Source organism: Mus pahari, chromosome 14, assembly GCF_900095145.1.
Source record: "Mus pahari chromosome 14, PAHARI_EIJ_v1.1, whole genome shotgun sequence".
Classification (NCBI taxonomy): domain Eukaryota; kingdom Metazoa; phylum Chordata; class Mammalia; order Rodentia; family Muridae; genus Mus; species Mus pahari.
In genome coordinates, this window is record NC_034603.1 from 36,426,677 (window position 1) to 36,443,776 (window position 17,100).

Here is a 17,100-nt window from a genome sequence, read left to right on the forward strand (position 1 = left end):
TCTCTCTCTCTCTCTCTCTCTCTCTCTCTCTCTCTCTCTCTCTCTCTCTCTCTGTGTGTGTCTCTATGTCTCTGTGTGTATGCATGTATATCTGTTTCTCATTTTTCTGACTCTGTCTTTGTGTGTATGAGTGTGTGTGTCTCTGTGTGTGTGTGTGTGTGTGTGTGTGTGTGACACAAAACACAAGCTCTCACCATGTCATCCACTGTGGAGTTGCACAAGGTGGGGGTGGGGTGGGCTCAACAGAGGCAGCACTCTGTCCCTGGACTCCAGCCCCCAAACTGTGAGCCAAATAAAACTGTCTTTGTAAGTTCTCAGATGTTTGGAGAAAACTGACTAATGTACCTATATTTAGTCTTCTTGACTCGCCATAGTCTAAAAAAGGTATGCTATGTAATTGTGGACAAAGTGATTGCTCCCATTTCAATTGGTTGTTCCTGTATGTAACTTGAGCCCCTGTTGCTACACCATAGTGTATGTCTGTGTTTAGGGTTATTTCTTCTTGGTTTGTTATTCTTCACTAATCTATAAAATTTCCTTTTATCTTTTATCTATTCGTATCTTAAATTAATTTTATTTTGTTTTTATTGCTATTCTGAACCTTCCCCTCCCTCGCCCAAAATATGCCCAGGTTTTAAACCTTTTTAATTTTCTAACTTTGCTCAAATGATCTCTTGCTAGCAATGTACTATTAGATTTTCTTAGAGCTTTTTAATTTTTATTTCATGTGTGTGAATGCTTTTCCTACATGTATTCATGTGAACCACATATGTGCCTTGTGCCTGTGGAGGTCAGAAGAGGGAGTCAGGAACTGTGGCACTGATTTTACAAGTGCTTGTGAGCCACCATGTGCTTGTGAGCCACCATGTGGGTGCTGGGAATCAAACCTGGGTCCTCTGCAAGAACAAGTGCTCTTAACTGCTGAGCCATCTCACCGTATACATGCTGTCATTGTTTGTATATTCTTGGATCAGGGAGTGGCACCATTTGGAGGTGTGGAATAGGTGTGACCTGGTTGGGGTAGGTGTGTCACTGTGGGCATGGGTATAAGATCCTCACCTTAGTTGCCTGGAAGTCAGTCTTTCACTAGCAGCCTTTGGATGAAAATGAAGAACTCTCAGCTCTGCCTGCACCATGCCTGCCTGGACACTGCCATGCTCCCACCTTGATGATAATGGACTGAACCTCTGAACTTGTAAGCCAGCCCCAATTAAATGTTGTTTTTATAAGACTTGCCTTGGTCATGGTGTCTGTTCACAGCAGTAAAACTCTAACTAAGACACGTGCATAGTAGCTACTTATAACCTCTGTGCTTTGTGGATTTAACTCGTCTATGTTCGTTCATATTGTTACCTGAGGACCTCCACTATTCCCTCTTGTGTTGTTGTAAGGTATTTGATAACTATATTTGTTCTTATTATGACCTGGCCAGACCAAATAATCAAGGCAGAATCCTATGGATTTTTTTAATCTCAGCTTTACCACAATGACTGGGCGATTACCCCTAAACTATTTTACTTACGCTAGATTGGCTATTTCCCAGCTGTGTCCCCCAAGCTACTTGCTGTTTGAGTTTCACCAGGCTTATTTCTGTTCCATCAGTCTGTCCTCAGTCCTCAGGGGCACTTCTCTGGCCACATGCTCCTGGTCCATCCTGTCTAATGGTGACCTCCTGCTTCCTCCATCTCTTCTCTCTCTCTCTCTCTCTCTCTCTCTCTCTCTCTCTCTCTCTCTCTCTCTCTCTCTCTCTCTTGCTTGTTCTTCCTCCCTTTCCTTTTCCTCTCTCCCTNCTGTTCCATCAGTCTGTCCTCAGTCCTCAGGGGCACTTCTCTGGCCACATGCTCCTGGTCCATCCTGTCTAATGGTGACCTCCTGCTTCCTCCATGATATTTTTAAGTCAACTTCTCTCTCTCTCTCTCTCTCTCTCTCTCTCTCTCTCTCTCTCTCTCTCCTGTTTGTTCTTCCTCCCTTTCCTTTTCCTCTCTCCCTTTGTCCCCCTCCCCCTCCCTCCATTCTCCTCCATGCCATCCCCCTCAGTCCTGTAAACAAAGCCCCAAACGATGCTCAGCCTACCTCTAGTCTACCCAGTAACTGACTGTAACCACTTTTATTTAACCAATAGCTTTAAATTGGGGTGCAAGGTTCACACAACAAAGGCAAGTTTCGAGACTACACAGAGAAACCCTGTCTCAAACCCCACCCCCAAATAAATAAATAGCCATAACGTTCCAGAAATGGAGTTTTTCTAATTTGGACAATGTATTGGTTATTCCATTCAGGTAAGGTTTTGGTACAACTCTAAAATCATCAATTCCATTAGCTTTAACACTGCTAACTTTTGACACCTAGTGGACAAGTGAGATGCATTGATCTATTGAAAGTTGCTATTTTCCTTTTGATACATGATTTTCAGATCATTCTGTAGTCTTGGCACATGTCCTAGATTCTAGGAAAGTTTAGTCACTTTGCCAGGACATTTGTTTGAGACAGGTCTCATTGTGTGGTCTGGCTAGTCTTTAGCTTACTTTGCAGTCCAGGCTCACCTGGAACTCACAGAGATCCACCCACCTCTCTACATAGTCCTGACTGCCCTGGAACTTACCCAGTAGACCATGCTGGCCTTGAACTGAGGAAGATCCGCTTTCCTCAGCCTCCTAAGTTTGGGGAATAAATATGTGCAAGCCCACCTCCAGGCTGTGACTGTTTGACTCACAGGCTGTTACAAAACCCTCTCCTTAGTGTCACCAAAAGCAATCAATACCCGGCAATATCTTAGCGGCCCATGCTGTAATTTGGGTTGCAGAAAACATGAGTGTGGCCAACAATAAAAGTTTACAAAAACATCTTTGAGAAGTAGAAAAACACTGGATACTTTTTAAAGCTCCAACATTCCTGGGGCTCTAGAAGGCTCAGTATGCCTGAATGGTTATGAAAGATATTACAAGGAGGAAAGTCGCAGTCACCTCTGGCTGGCCTGAATCCTTACACAAGCTGGACATCTCATGGCTACCTGAACTGACTCTTTGAGAAAGGATGGAAGACACACACACACACACACACACACGCATGCATGTGCGTGCACACACACACACACACACACACATTTAGGGCGATCATCAGACTAGTCATTGGCTGACCACTAAATCATTGGCTGACCACTAAATTATACTGACCTAGGAGTGAACCCCAGGAGACAAAACTTAAAAATGAAAATAAAAACTTCTTTAAAAAAAAAAAGCTAACAGAAAACTCAGATCTTGCACACTGCAGAGAATGTAAAATGTACAAAAATAATTCAGAAGATGCATGAAACAAGGTCCTAAACAATAAAAACAAACCTGAGAAACCCATCTAAGGATAAGTTGCCACATTGTTTAAAAATATCTAAAATGTTGATTCTCAACAGAAAATCACAAGATGTGCGTGTGTGTGCGCGTATGTGGGTGTATTTATGAGAGAGAGAGAAATACAGAGTCAGAGAGATACAAAGACAAGCAGAGACAGAGAGACAGAGAAAGGATGAATCCTGGAACATATATAGTAACATCCAGAGACAACCTTGATGGTGCACAGATCAAATTTAGTAGCTAGACTTTCAAATCAATCATTATAACTATATTCGAAGAACTATAAAATATCATGTCTAAGGCACTAGATGATGGGCAATGTCTGCTCCAACAGAGAATGAGACAAAGCAGTGGAAGCTGCAGGAAAAGAACCAAACAGGAAATTTGGGAGTTGAAAGATACAGCAGCTGAAATGAAAGATTCACCGATTCCAAATCTGATCGATCAAAAGAAATAGCAAACTTAAAGGCTGATCACTGAGGGGGCTCCAAGCTGAGAAACAGAGTGGAAAAAGAATCAAGGAATCTGGCAGCTTCAGGGATCTGAGGGAATCCAGCGCTGAGCCGGGGAGGGTAAGGCTCCTTGAGTGGGATGGAGGAGAGAAGGCTCAGGTGGGCTTTAACTGAGGAGCCTGGTACTGGGAACTCGGTCACACAACACGTCCACTGAGATAGGGGCTCTGCATTTGTATCTGCAAATTCAAGAGTGACATTTCATAGATAACAGAAGCCTGAGTTGAGAAAGGCTTTGCTTGTATAAAGCAACAATTATAAAGCCTCACCAATGAGCACATAAGATGGGGTCGGTGTGGCAGGAACGACACAAATAAAATGGGAGAGAGGTAGGTATAGATTGAAGCAAAATTTCTGTGGACTATATCAAATTTGAGTTATTTTTAATGCCAAATAGATTTTTAAAGATTTATTTATTTATTTATTCATTTATGGTATATGAGTGCACTGTCGCTGTCTTCAGACACACCAGAAGAGGGGATCAGATCCCGTTACAGGTGGTTGTGAGGCACCATGTGGTTGCTGGGAATAGATCTCAGGACCTCTGGAAGAGCAGCCAGTGCTGTTAAGCACTGAGCCATCTCTCCCTCCCTGTAGTAAAAACATTTACTTAGTTTCATTGGTTGTTTTGTTGTTGTTGCTTTGTCTAGAAGTATAAACACTGACTCTAGAATATTAGTGGAACTAGAAAAGCTGGTTCAAAAGCAGCTGTGAAGGCTGAAAAGGAAGCCTAAGGCAAGCGAAGATATATCAGACAGGTGGGAAGCCTCCATCTGTAAAAGCATGTGAATGGGCTAATTAACCGAATGGAAGAATTCTGTTACTTGAAGAAGGGTTATTCTAGAAGTGATTTGAAAATGGCTGGACACCCATCAGACAAGGCAAAAAGTCTTATCCTGCTTCATAATATATGCCAAGATAAACTCCATCTGGCTCAAAAATGATAAAAAAAATATTAAGAATTCAATCATAAAAGCCTGTGGGAGCTGTTTTTGAGAAAATGTGAACAAATTCTTTAACAGTTTTGCAGTGAAGGAAGTTTCCTTTAAAACACTGGTATGTTGCTGAGTGTAGCAGTATATGCTTTAATCCCAGTACCCAGGAGGCAGAGCCAGATGAGTCTCCGTGAGTTCAAATCCATCCTGGTCTGTATAGTGAGTGCCAGACCAGCCAGAGCTACATAGTGAGGGCTTACCTAAAACAGAAATTAATTGCCAAGTGCTGGTGGTACATCTCTTTAATCCCAGCACTGGGGAGGCAGAGGCAGGTGGATCTCTGAGTTTGAGGTCAGCCTGGTCTACAGAGTGAGTTCCAAGAGAACCAGAGCCACATGGAGGACATTTGTCTCAAAAAACAAGGAAGAAAGGAAGGAAGGAAGGAAGGAAGGAAGGAAGGAAGGAAGGAAGGAAGGAAGGAAGGAAGGAAGGAAGGAAGGAAGGAAGGAAGGAAGGAAGGAAGGAAGGAAGGAAGGAAGAGATAGAGAAAGAGAGAAAGAGAGAAAGGAGGCAGGGGGAGGGAGGGAAGAAAGGAAGAAAAGGTTAACTTAAGTATTACTTCATTTAGCTACACTAATTTTAGACCCACCATAAGTCAAAAGACAATAAACAACTGGAGAAAATATAAATAAGGAAATGATTTCCTTACATATATATAAGGAAATCCACTGACCAAAGGCAGTGGATTGACAGACTGACACAGGAGTAAGGGTCTTGAACGAGGTGCTTAGGAGAGGGAAGAGAAATCAGAAAGCTGGGACCAAGAGGCCTTGGATGAGCTGAAGGCTTATGCCAGCTTATTAAGCCTTACATACTTCCGTACGTACTACTAACAGGGGAAAAGTGCCCCAGGTCAGCAGAGAGCTAAGTCAGACAGTGTTGGCAAAGAGCACAGGAGACCTCAGCCACAGCTGCTTCAGGACCGAAAGTCACAACCCAGGGGAAGAGTAGGGTCACCATACCCCATAACCTGTACTCCTTTAGGGCCCAGCCTCAGACAAGGACATAGACCTGACGGTCCCTTTATCCTTTTATCTGGGCCTCTGAGAAAGTCTTGGATTGCCTTTCCTCTCAACAGTGGAACAATGGTATTATAGGCAGTTGCTAGACGGAAAACCATTTTGATGCAACATTTCTGCGTCTTCAAATGTGTCCAACAGACGCCATTGCCTATGTGTGAAATTATATTTATACAAGGTTATTTACTGAATTAGAATTGAAATAGCCCAACTTCCCATCAATAAGAGGACTCTTAAATGAACTATGGTATAACGGCATGACGGAAATCTGCCCAGTGAGAAGTCCTTCATGTATTGATATGTGAAATGCTCTAATATACATTAGGAAAAACGCAGGAGGGTCATGCCAGTCTATCAGTGTACGGAAGGGGAGAATAAGCATACACTCATGTCTACCTACAATCTACCTGCAGAAAGAAACTAGAAAACACACACACACACACACATAAAAACCTCTATCTGTAGGGGAAAATGGGCGTGGTCGATAAGAGATCCAAGTGAACTTGGTGGGAGTCTGAGGCAAGGCTTCGCTACACCATCCTGGTAGCATGGAACTTGAACTCACAGAGATCCACCTGCCAGGATTAAAGGTGCACACCACCACACCAGGCAAAAGTTAACTTTCGAGTACATGCCTTTACGTTTTCTGAATAATGAGGAAAGAACTACTCTCTTAAGGTAAAGATTAAAGGTAATTGTCTATTTATTAGGGGCTGGAGAACTGGCTCAGAGTCTAAAAGCACTGGCTCCTCTTCCAGAGGACCCAGGTTCAATTCCCAGTACACCCACATGGCAGCTCACATAGGGTTTGGCTTACACCTGAGACAATTCCTCTTCTTCCTCCTCCTCCTCCTCCTCCTCTTCCTCCTCTTCTTCCTCTTCCTCCTCTTCTTCCTCCTCCTCATCTTTCCCTATAACTCCTATAAATCTGACACCTTTACACAGACATACATGCAGGCAAAACATCAATGCACATGAAATAAAAATAAATCATGAAAAACAGAATTGCCTATTGTCTTTATCACTCCTAAAGCTTATCGTAATATGCCTATGCGTGGCAGGCCTTTCCTAGAGATGAACTTTTTGTCAGTTTGTGGGCTCTTATAGGAATTTCTCATCCCCTTTTCCCTGCATGAGAGACCCCTTAACACTGTGGTTTAACATCTCCGTCTTCTGCGTCCTGGTGCTACTGTTTGACTACGGTTTTCACCCAAGATTTCATTAGCTGTGGGCTTGACCGGGGTGTTAAGAGGTAGTTAGAGTTTTAAGAGAAAGCGTCAGTAGGAGAGTGTTATTGTCTCTTCCTTGGATTCTGGCTTCCTTTCTTGATATGTAACATTCCCCTCTTCCACTAGCATCCTCTATAACACTGTCTTGTCGCTAGTCATAACCAACCAATCAATCAATCATTTTACCCAGCCTCATGTACTTCACTATAGTGACATATTTTATTTTTACCTAGGTGAACCTAAATTTTATTTTTGCCTTTCTATTGTCCTCTGGAGAGTTCCTAAAAAACAGTCTCCTAATCACAGCATTCCTCCTATCTATCCTGTCAGGCAGTAGATTGACATGGGTTTCGAGCTCTGAATGTCCATCCAGTTTCTCTGCCTTATTCATTTCTGAACTCGACCTCCATCCCTCTGAGTATACTCTTGTCTAACTTGAATCAGGTATAAACTGAGCCTCTGTTTCCTTTGAGGTAGGTCTGGTTGGTTCTCTATCTTTGATAACAGCTACCCCCATCAAAAGCCACCCTCTGTGACAAGGGCCACATCTGACAAGGCCACATCTCCTCCCTCCTCCTAACCCTTCCCAAGCAGTCCCACCAACACGGGTCCCTATGAGGACCATTTTCATTCAAACCACCACGATGAGGAACTGCCTCCTTCAGGGCAGCTCCCTTCTTACTCTGCATCTCTGCTCTTGTCAATATTTTGCTTGTGGCTACACAGTGGTAATAGGTTGTGTATATGTGCATGTGCGCACATACGTGTGTGCACACACACACACACACACACACACACACACACACCTGTCTTAGTCAGGGTTTCTATTCCTGCACAAACATCATGACCAAGAAGCAAGTTGGGGAGGAAGGGGTTTATTCAGTTTACACTTCCACATTGCTGTTCATCACCAAGGAAGTCAGGACTGGAACTCAAGCAGGTCAGGNAGCAGGAGCTGATGCAGAGGCCATGGAGGGATGTTCTTTACTGGCTTGCTTCCACTGGCTTGTTCAGCCTGCTCTCTTATAGAACCCAAGGCTACCAGTCCAGAGATGGCACCACCCACAAGAGGACCTCCCTTGATCACTAATTGCCTTACAGCTGGATCTCATGGAGGCATTTCCCCAACTGAAGCTCCTTTCTCTGTGATAACTCCAGCTGTGTCAAGCTGACACAAAACCAGCCAGTACAACACCCCTAATCACGTTCTGTCTCCCTACTATTTCCTCAGTTTTTCTTAAGTACTGTGCCCTTCACCTCCTTCCACCTCAGCAACATCGCCATGACAGGAGACAGGAGCCTTCCCTGGTCTGCAGTCTTTATTTGTTGTTGTTGTTGTTTGTTTGTTTATTTTATTGGTCATTTTATATTTTATTGGTTATTTTATTTACTCACATTTCAAATGTTATCCTCCTTTCCAGTTAAACCCCTTATTCCCTTCCCCCTACCCCTGCCTCTATGAGGATGCTCCCCCCACCTGCCCACCCACTCCTGTCTCAGCGCCCTAGCATCCCCCTACGCTGGATCATCAAACCTCCACAGGACCAAGAGGCTCCCCTCCCATTGATACCAGATAAGGTAATCCTCTGCTACATATGCAGTTGGAGCCATGGGTTCCTCCATGGGTATTCTTTGGTTGGTGGTTTAGTCCCTAGGAGCTTGGGGGGGGGGTCGGTCTGGTTGGTTGATATTGTTGTTCTTCCTGTGGGGAAGAACAGCTCCTTTAGTCCTTCTTCTAAGTCCTCCACTGTGGTCCCCACTTAGTCAGATGGTTGGCTGCATGCATCCACATCTGTATTGGTCAGGCTCTGGCACAGCCTCTCAGAACAGCTATAACACACTCCTGTCAGCAAGTGTGTCTTGGCATCAGCAATAGCATCTGGGTTTGGTTTCTGCAGATGGGATGGATCCCTAGGTGGGGCAGTCTCTGGATGGCCTTTCCTTCGGTCTCTGCTCCTCTCTTTGCTCCTGTCAAAAGGAAATGCAGGGACAAAGAGTGGAACAGAGACTGACAGAATGGTCTGCAGTCTTATGGGAATCCTGTAATTAGCCTTGTTTCAAATCCTGGCTCAGCCACTGCTGAAGATGAAGTTTAACCATTGAGCTTCCTTTTCTTCTTTTCTTTTATTTAATGAGAAGTTTGGGGCAGACAATCTCAGGTTGTTCTAGCTCTGAGATTCTGTGAGTCTACATGGTAAATGAAGAGGTGGCAAGTAAAGGACATTAAGATACTTCACATGGTTTCCAAGGAGATAAAGAGGCATAGCTGGGGAATACCCAACAAGGGAGGGTTATTAGCAAGAATAGATGTCAGGTTTAGAAGGTGGGATGTTAATCAATATTCAGGGCATGCAGATGAGGAGGAGGATGTTGGCAGAGGTTCACAAGAGAAGAGAAAAATCACTCATCAAAAGTAGGGTTAGAAGCCAGGTGCAGTCCTAGAATCTCAGACCCTGAGGCAGGAGGATCACGCATCTGAGGCTAGCATGGGCTCAGAAGCAAAGCAGATAGAAACATAAAGGTGGTGTGTCTGAGGGATGTAATATGGCTGGTGGAATAGTTTTCTACCATGTATGAAGCCCTTTATTCAATTCCTAGCAACCCATAAACACATGGTAGGGCACATCTGTATTCTCAGCACTGAAGGGGTGGAGGCAATGTGGTCAGAAGTTTCAGTTCATTCCTGGCTACACAGTGAGGTAGAGACCAGCCTTGGATGCACAAGACTCTGAGGAAGAAAAAAAGTTAAGGAAGCCTGGGGGATAATTAGCCCACCTTGAGAATGGCCAAGCCAGAATGATTAACCAGTATGGGAGCACACATATTATTAGCTTTCAAAAAGTCATGATAAATGCTGAAGTACATAGCCTTTTAGAATTTTGTTCGGGTCCTAAAGTGGCCACCTGTAGCCAGGCAGGACTGCCAGTGGAGGGATAAGGACAACAACCTATCCACAAAACCTTCAACCCAAAATGTGTCCTGTCTTCAGGGTGTGCAGGGACAAAGATGGAGCAGAGACAGAGGGAATGGTTAGCCAATGACTGGCTCAACTTGAAACCCTTCCCATGGGCAAGAACCAGTCCCTGACCCTATCAATAATACTCTGTTATGCTTGCAGACAGGAACTTCGCATAACTGTCCTCTGAGAGGCTCTACCCAGCAGCCGATGGAAAGAGATGCAGAGACCCACAGCCAAACGTTGGATGGAGCTCAGGGAGTCTTGTGGAAGAGTCAGGGGAAGGATTGAGGGACCAGAAGGAGACAGAAACCCCACAGAAAGACCAAGAGAGTCAACTAACCTGGACGCTTGGGGGCTCCCAGAGACTAAAGAGTAAGCATGGGCTGGACCCAAGCCCCCTGCACATATGTAACAGATGTGCAGCTTGATCTGCATGAGGGTTCCCCAACAACTGGAGCAGGGCCTATCCCTGAATCTGTTGCCTACCTGTGGATCCAGTTCCCCTAACTGGGCTGCCTTGTCTGGCCTCAGTGGGTGAGGATGCTCCTGGTACTGCAGTGACTTGATGTGCCTGGGTAGGGTGATCCACAGGGGGGCCTCCCCCTTCTCAGAGGAGAAGGGATGAAGGGGGATGTGTGAAGAGGAGACGGGGAGGAGGAAGGATGTTGTAAATTAATTAATGAAAAAATAAGAGCAAAAAAAAAAGTTTGTTCATGAAATAAAAATATTCCAGAAATCCCAAAAAGACACATAGATTAATGTAATAACCCTGTGTCTCCTGTGCCCAATTTCAAACATGACACATCACCAATTCACATTAAGCCTCTCTGGTCCTATGCCCCTTCTTTTACCACCACAATGAAGGGAGTACCGGGGCTCTGAATTGGTTGATTATTATTTATTGTTTCTAGTTCTTTGCAGTTCCACTTCATATCTATAAGCAACATTTTTAAAAATTAGATCTCATGCTTGAAGATGAGTCAGAAGCAAAGTCAGGTATCCTTGCTGAAGACACAGAGGCGAGGGCAATGACCCCAGAAGTCCCTCTGACTTGCTCTCTCCTGGGTGATGAGGTCACTGCCAATGGCTTGCACAGGTGGACAGAGCACGTGGCTCATCCAATGCCTGGAGAAAGCCACACTCCAGCACAGAGCTCAGGAGGAAAGGGGGAGCCCAGCAGCTGCCTGCTGTTATCTGTTCATGTGGATCCCTGGGAATTCTCTTCTCAGAAGCATCAAGACTGGGTGATCAGAACAGACCAGGGAGCAATCATTAGCCTTGCAGGGAAAAGACACATGGCTTAAGCCAGACTGCAAGACCAGGGTCAACCAGGGAGATGAATCCAACGGGATTCCCCTTCATCCTGCCGGTGGAGGCGCCTTTGAAGCAGCGTCTGAGCCCGGGTTGGCAGCCTCTACCTTAGCAAGCTGCCAAAATGAAACAAAGACTCATTCAGTGAAAAGATGGTGCAGGGCATGAGGGCTGCTTGTAGCTCTTGCTACTGGAGACTTTTTGGTCATTTGGCGGTATCATCTGAACTTAAAAAACAAATAGAAACCTTTTAAAAGATTTACATAGCAATAGAAAACTGGTATTACCAGGGAGGCCACTGGCATGGAAACCTACCATTTTTTAACTCATAAAAAATATGAGCTGGGCGGTGGTGGCGCACGCCTTTAATCTCAGCACTTGGTAGGCAGAGACAGGTGGATTTCCAAGTTCGAGGCCAGCCTGATCTACAGAGTGAGTTCCAGGAGAGCCAGGGCTATACAGAGAAACCCTGTCTCGAAAAACCAAATATATATATGTTTAGGGGCTGGAGAGAAGGCTCAGCTGATAAGAACATTGGATGCTCTTCCAGGAAATAAAGGCTCCATGCCCAGCACTTACTTTGGGGCTCACAACCTTTAGGAACTCCAGTCCTAGGGGCTCTGGCCTTAATGGGCACTGTATGTATATGATGCATGGACATACATACAGGCAAAACATCCATCATATAAAAAACATTTTTTAATTTAAAAGTTTTTCAGTATTTACTCTGTGTGTGTGTGTGTGTGTGTGTGTGTGTGTGTGTGTGTGTGCTCTCCTGTGTATGCATATGGGCATGTGGAGGTCAGAGGACCACTTGAAGGAGCTGGTTTTCCCCTTCTGCCTTTATGAGAATTGAGCTGAGCAAGCCCCTTTCACTCACGTAGCCATCTCGCTGGGCCAAGAATCCCGCCATCTTTAGACCACCCAGCCCTACAGGAAACATAGCTAATCCCTAAATGTTGCCACAACAAACAGATTAAAACACACTTTGTCAACATTCAAAATACTTTGGAAAGGGGGAAATGAAAGGGTTTTTAGAATTCTACTTTAGAAATTATATGTCTCAGTAACTCATTTAATTCACAATTTGCTTTTCTTCTCCTCCCAACCCCCCCACCAGAAAAAAAATCTGTGAATAATTAGGAATTCTTGGGGAGTGAAGAATCAAATCCACAGATTACTCTGAAATGTGTGAAAGGCAGCGTGAATGCTGAAGGGAAGCTTCATGTTACGTTCCCCTGCACGCCACTCAACAGCTCGGCTCTGGGCTCTGGCTGGGGACTTTGTATTTGAAAGCCAACAATTATTTTAAAGTTTCAGACTTTGGGCGCACAGGGCCCCAGGTTGGGAGGAACAGCAACCAACCTGGAAGTGAAGTTCTTATGGGAGCAGCTAGGGTCTGCGGGCAGCAGCTCGCTTCTGTCCCCCCACTCACAGTCACTTGTGATGGTAGATCGCGATACTGAGGGCGGTGCCTTGCAGACACCTTCCCCGCTAAGTAGTCACCAGAACCCGTGTGTTGTTTGCTCCTGCTGGCTGGACCTACCCACAGCCTGGGAGAGCCATGTCAGAGGTGCAGTGTGGAAATGTTTTTTTCTAAGAAATGCTTTTATTAAAGTTTGCCATTACAAATAAAACTTTCACACAACCTATGAGCAAGTTAATACAATAATGTGCTTTGTGGTCATCTGTAACTACACGTGCAGTCTGCTGACACACTGTATATTCAACCCATTCAGCATTGGTTAACTTCTTTATTATTTTTAAGCATATATGCCTGTGTGTTTTACCTGCATGTATGTCTGTGTAACAGATGCATGCCTTCGAATTGTGGAGGCCAAAAGAGGACATCAGCTCCCCTAAAACTGGGGTCACAGAGCCACCAAGTAGGTGCTGGGAATTGGAACCTGATCCTCTGGAAGAGCAATAAAAGGTGCTCTTAACCACTGAGCCGTCTCTCCAACTCCCAGAATTAACTTGTAAAAAAAAAAAAACAAAAAAAAAAAACAAAAAATACTCACTGTAATCCACCTTAGTATGCTTTGGATCTCTAACATGGGCTCTCCCTGCAAGCTCAGCTGAATGGGCAGCCTCAGTTGTACCAAGTTTCCTCAACTTCCTTTGTGACCCGCTCACATTCCTGACTCAGGACACAATGTTTGTGTTTGTGAAGTGTGGGGACCAGGTCTAAGACCATGTGCTGAAAGCAGTGCCCTGCACCCCAAATATTCTCCTGTAAACAACATATGGGTATATATCTGGTTGTGGCTTGCGTGCTATTTTGAGCCAATAAGGCCAGAAGACACGTTTGTCCCTTGTGAGACCCCAGTAAACGAGGAATAGTAAGCGCCACAGACCCCGTGGTCACCACATTTGCTGCGCTATTCGTTACAGAAAGACGGCCTTTTCTCAGGATGCCTCTGAGTCTCTTATATTTCTGCTCCTTAGATGAGACTTCTTTCAGATCAGACAGGAGAGACCAAAACTCTTCAGAGTCAGTCACCATTTACAGGTCACCACAGCACTGCACCGAAGTGTTTGATGGGTGCATGATCACCTCTGAAACACAAGACCGGGGTAAATAGAGGTTTGGCTGTATCTATATTGTCTAAGCAGTTGATAATCAAACAGATTCACTATTAGCGTTATAATGAAAAAGGAACATGTTTTTGCAGTGAGGTACTGCCTCACACCCACCGTAGTGGCTGAGAATAAGGGGGAAAAGCAGAGATGTCGTTTCAGCAAGGAGGTGGAGAGATTTTTCTGTCACCAGGCGTGGAGATGTAAAATGATCGGGATACAGTATGGTGGATCTCCAGACGTGAACCAAAGAGCTGTGCCAGGCGTGGTGGCAGACGCCTTTAATCCCAGCACTTGGGAAGCAGAGGCAGGTGGATCTCTGAGTTCGAGGCTAGCCTGGTCTACAGAGTGAGTTCCAGGACAGTCAGGGCTACACAGAGAAACCCTGTCTTGAAAAAAAGAGAGAGAGAAAGAAAACCAAAAGAAAAAAATATATAGTTCTTATGAAAAAAAAGAAACAATACAAGATACTTTTAGAAAAACGATACGGAGAGTACATTTTTTTAAAACTTCCAAACAGCTTCCCCACCCCAAGTCATTCTTGTCTCCAGAGCTCCGCGGACAACCTTCCCCAGCCTGGCCTCAGGCACACGCATGCGCACACGCTGCATCCTATTAGACATGCTGTGCTGCAGCTCATTTCTGTCACTCCGTTTGTCCCCGATACTTCTCCCACGTCTGTGCATACAAATCAGCTTCATGCTTTCTGTAAGTTGCATAGTATCGCATGAAATTCAAATCACTAGAATTAACCAACCCCTTGAATCTTCATAGTACGTGATCACAGCATCTGCCATTGTGTTAAAAAGAAAAAAGAAAAGAAAAGAAAATTTTAAGTTTTTTTTTTTTTTTTTTTTTTGTCATTTTCACACTGGCTACAGCATCCAAAACAATGTGAAGTGGTTGTGGTGACAGCAAAGAGGTTGTCGAATCCCTAAGTTTAGCAAGAATATCTTTGACACAAATGTTAATATCATCTCTCAGGTTCAGACTCTTTTATCTATCACAATTCGATTCTTCCCTTGAGAATTTCAATAGAATTAGTTTTATTAATAGATTTCCTAATATTTAAGGATTTTTGCATGCGGGTCCTGGTTATTCTATTCCAATTTCTCTTTTGAGTCAGAGGTCCCAGCAACTGTATTTTGAGAGCTGCACTCTGGAAGGGTCTTAGAGATGTGACCACCATGTGGAAGACATTCTCCCAGGAGAGGCAGGAGACTGTACTAAATTAAATTTGCTAATGCGGCCGCTAAGATTCCTGCATAGGAGATATGGTTGGCCTATTTCCTTCCTTTGTCTGCCATTGGGCTTCTTTCTTAAGCGTTGCTCTCTGCTTACCTTCAGACACCCTTTCAGTCCTCAGAAAAAGGAAAGCACAGATGGTTTGTATGCTTTTCAAAGTCATTTATTTTTTTTCTCTCAGAAACGCAGCAAAATGGTGGCCAGCCTCTTTCAGTGTAGGAAGCTGTCAGAGGTGAAGGAGTGTTGGCAGCGATGCCTCTTTGTGTTTTCTTGTTCCCTTCAGCAGTGATCTGGCCGGTCTAGGTAAGTGCCGTGGAGAACAAGATCCAAGGGGTTTGGACCCTTAGTCATTGCTGGAAGGGACATCTCCTAGGACACCTGGGAGCTTGTATACCCAGTGCTACCCCAGGATAACATTTTCAAGCAGTGGTTCTCAACCATCCTAATGCTACGACCCTTTAATATAATCCCTTATGCTGTGTTGGCTCACAATCATAAAATTATTTTTGTTGCTAACTGTAATGTTGCTACTGTTATGAGTCATAATGTAAATATTGAGGATGGTCTTAGGGGACTCCCTAATGAAAGGGCTGCTCAATCCCCTACAGGGTCATGACCCATAGATTGAGAACTGCTGCTTTCAGAATATTAACCTATATCTTTTATTTTCTGCTAATTTTTTTCTCCCCTTTTCCTATAAGTATTGTGGGTCAAAACCAGACTCTTGTGTGTATTAGGCAATCCCTGCACCCCGAGGCTGTGTATCTCAGACCCCCCCCCTTCCTTCTTTTAAGCAGATAACAGTCTCAGAAAATAACGAAACAGGACAGAAAGCAAAACATTCCTATTGGTTTCCAGCATCCAAAACCCATTCCACGATGAACTTAAACTGAATAAGTTTTACCTCGGAAGCAAATAGCAAGGCAAAACAGGGCTGTGGGCAGTGGTAAGGGGGAGACCGAGAATAAAGATGAAGATGGAGAGAGGTATTGAAAGACAGTGTGCAGTTCACCGAGTACAAACCTGACTCCCTAATGCCTGGAAAGGCAGTAACTACCCCACCCGCCCCCACCCCCTGCCAGCCCTCCAGGATAATAGTTAGTGACTGGAATCTCGACTGACTCACACAAGGTACCATGGGAAACAACACAAAGAGCTTTGAATTCTTCCCAAGGGGCCGAAGGGAAAGGAGAGGTGTCTCAGGTTCTGGATGGACCACCCAGGCCCTGGCTCAGCAGCTGATTTGACTGCCGGGCAAGCAAGGACATGTCTTCGGTGCCAGAATAGCAGGCGATTCCAGGAGCAGATGACTCTACTTCTTTAAGGGCAGCACCATCATGTGGCCCCTCCAAACAGAGCTGTCGCATGAGGTGAGAAGGGGCAGGAACAGAGACATCCCTAATGGATGGTGTCAAACTGTCCTAGTTAGGGTTTTTACTGTTGTGAACAGACAGTACAGCCAAGGCAACTCTCATAAGGACAACATTTCCTTGGAGCTGGCTCACAGGTTCAGAGGTTCAGTCCAGCATCATCAAGGCAGGAGCATGGCAGTGCCCAGGCAGGCATGGTGCAGGAGGAGCTGAGAGCTCTACATCTTCATCCTCAGGCTGCTAGAAGACTGGCTTCCAGACAGCTAGGACAAGGGTATTAAAGTCCATGTCCAAGGTGACATACCTACTCCAATAAGGCCACACTTCCTAATAGTGCCGCTTTCTACCCCAAGCATATACAAACCATCACACAAATTAACTGATAAAGAACACACACACACACACACACACACACACACACACACACACACCTTTTGTGAAACCTAGAAATAATTTGCCTTATTGTCATTCTTCTGGGTCTATATCTGGAGTTGGGATTAGGGATTTACGGTGGGCTGGGGGTGATGAGGGGA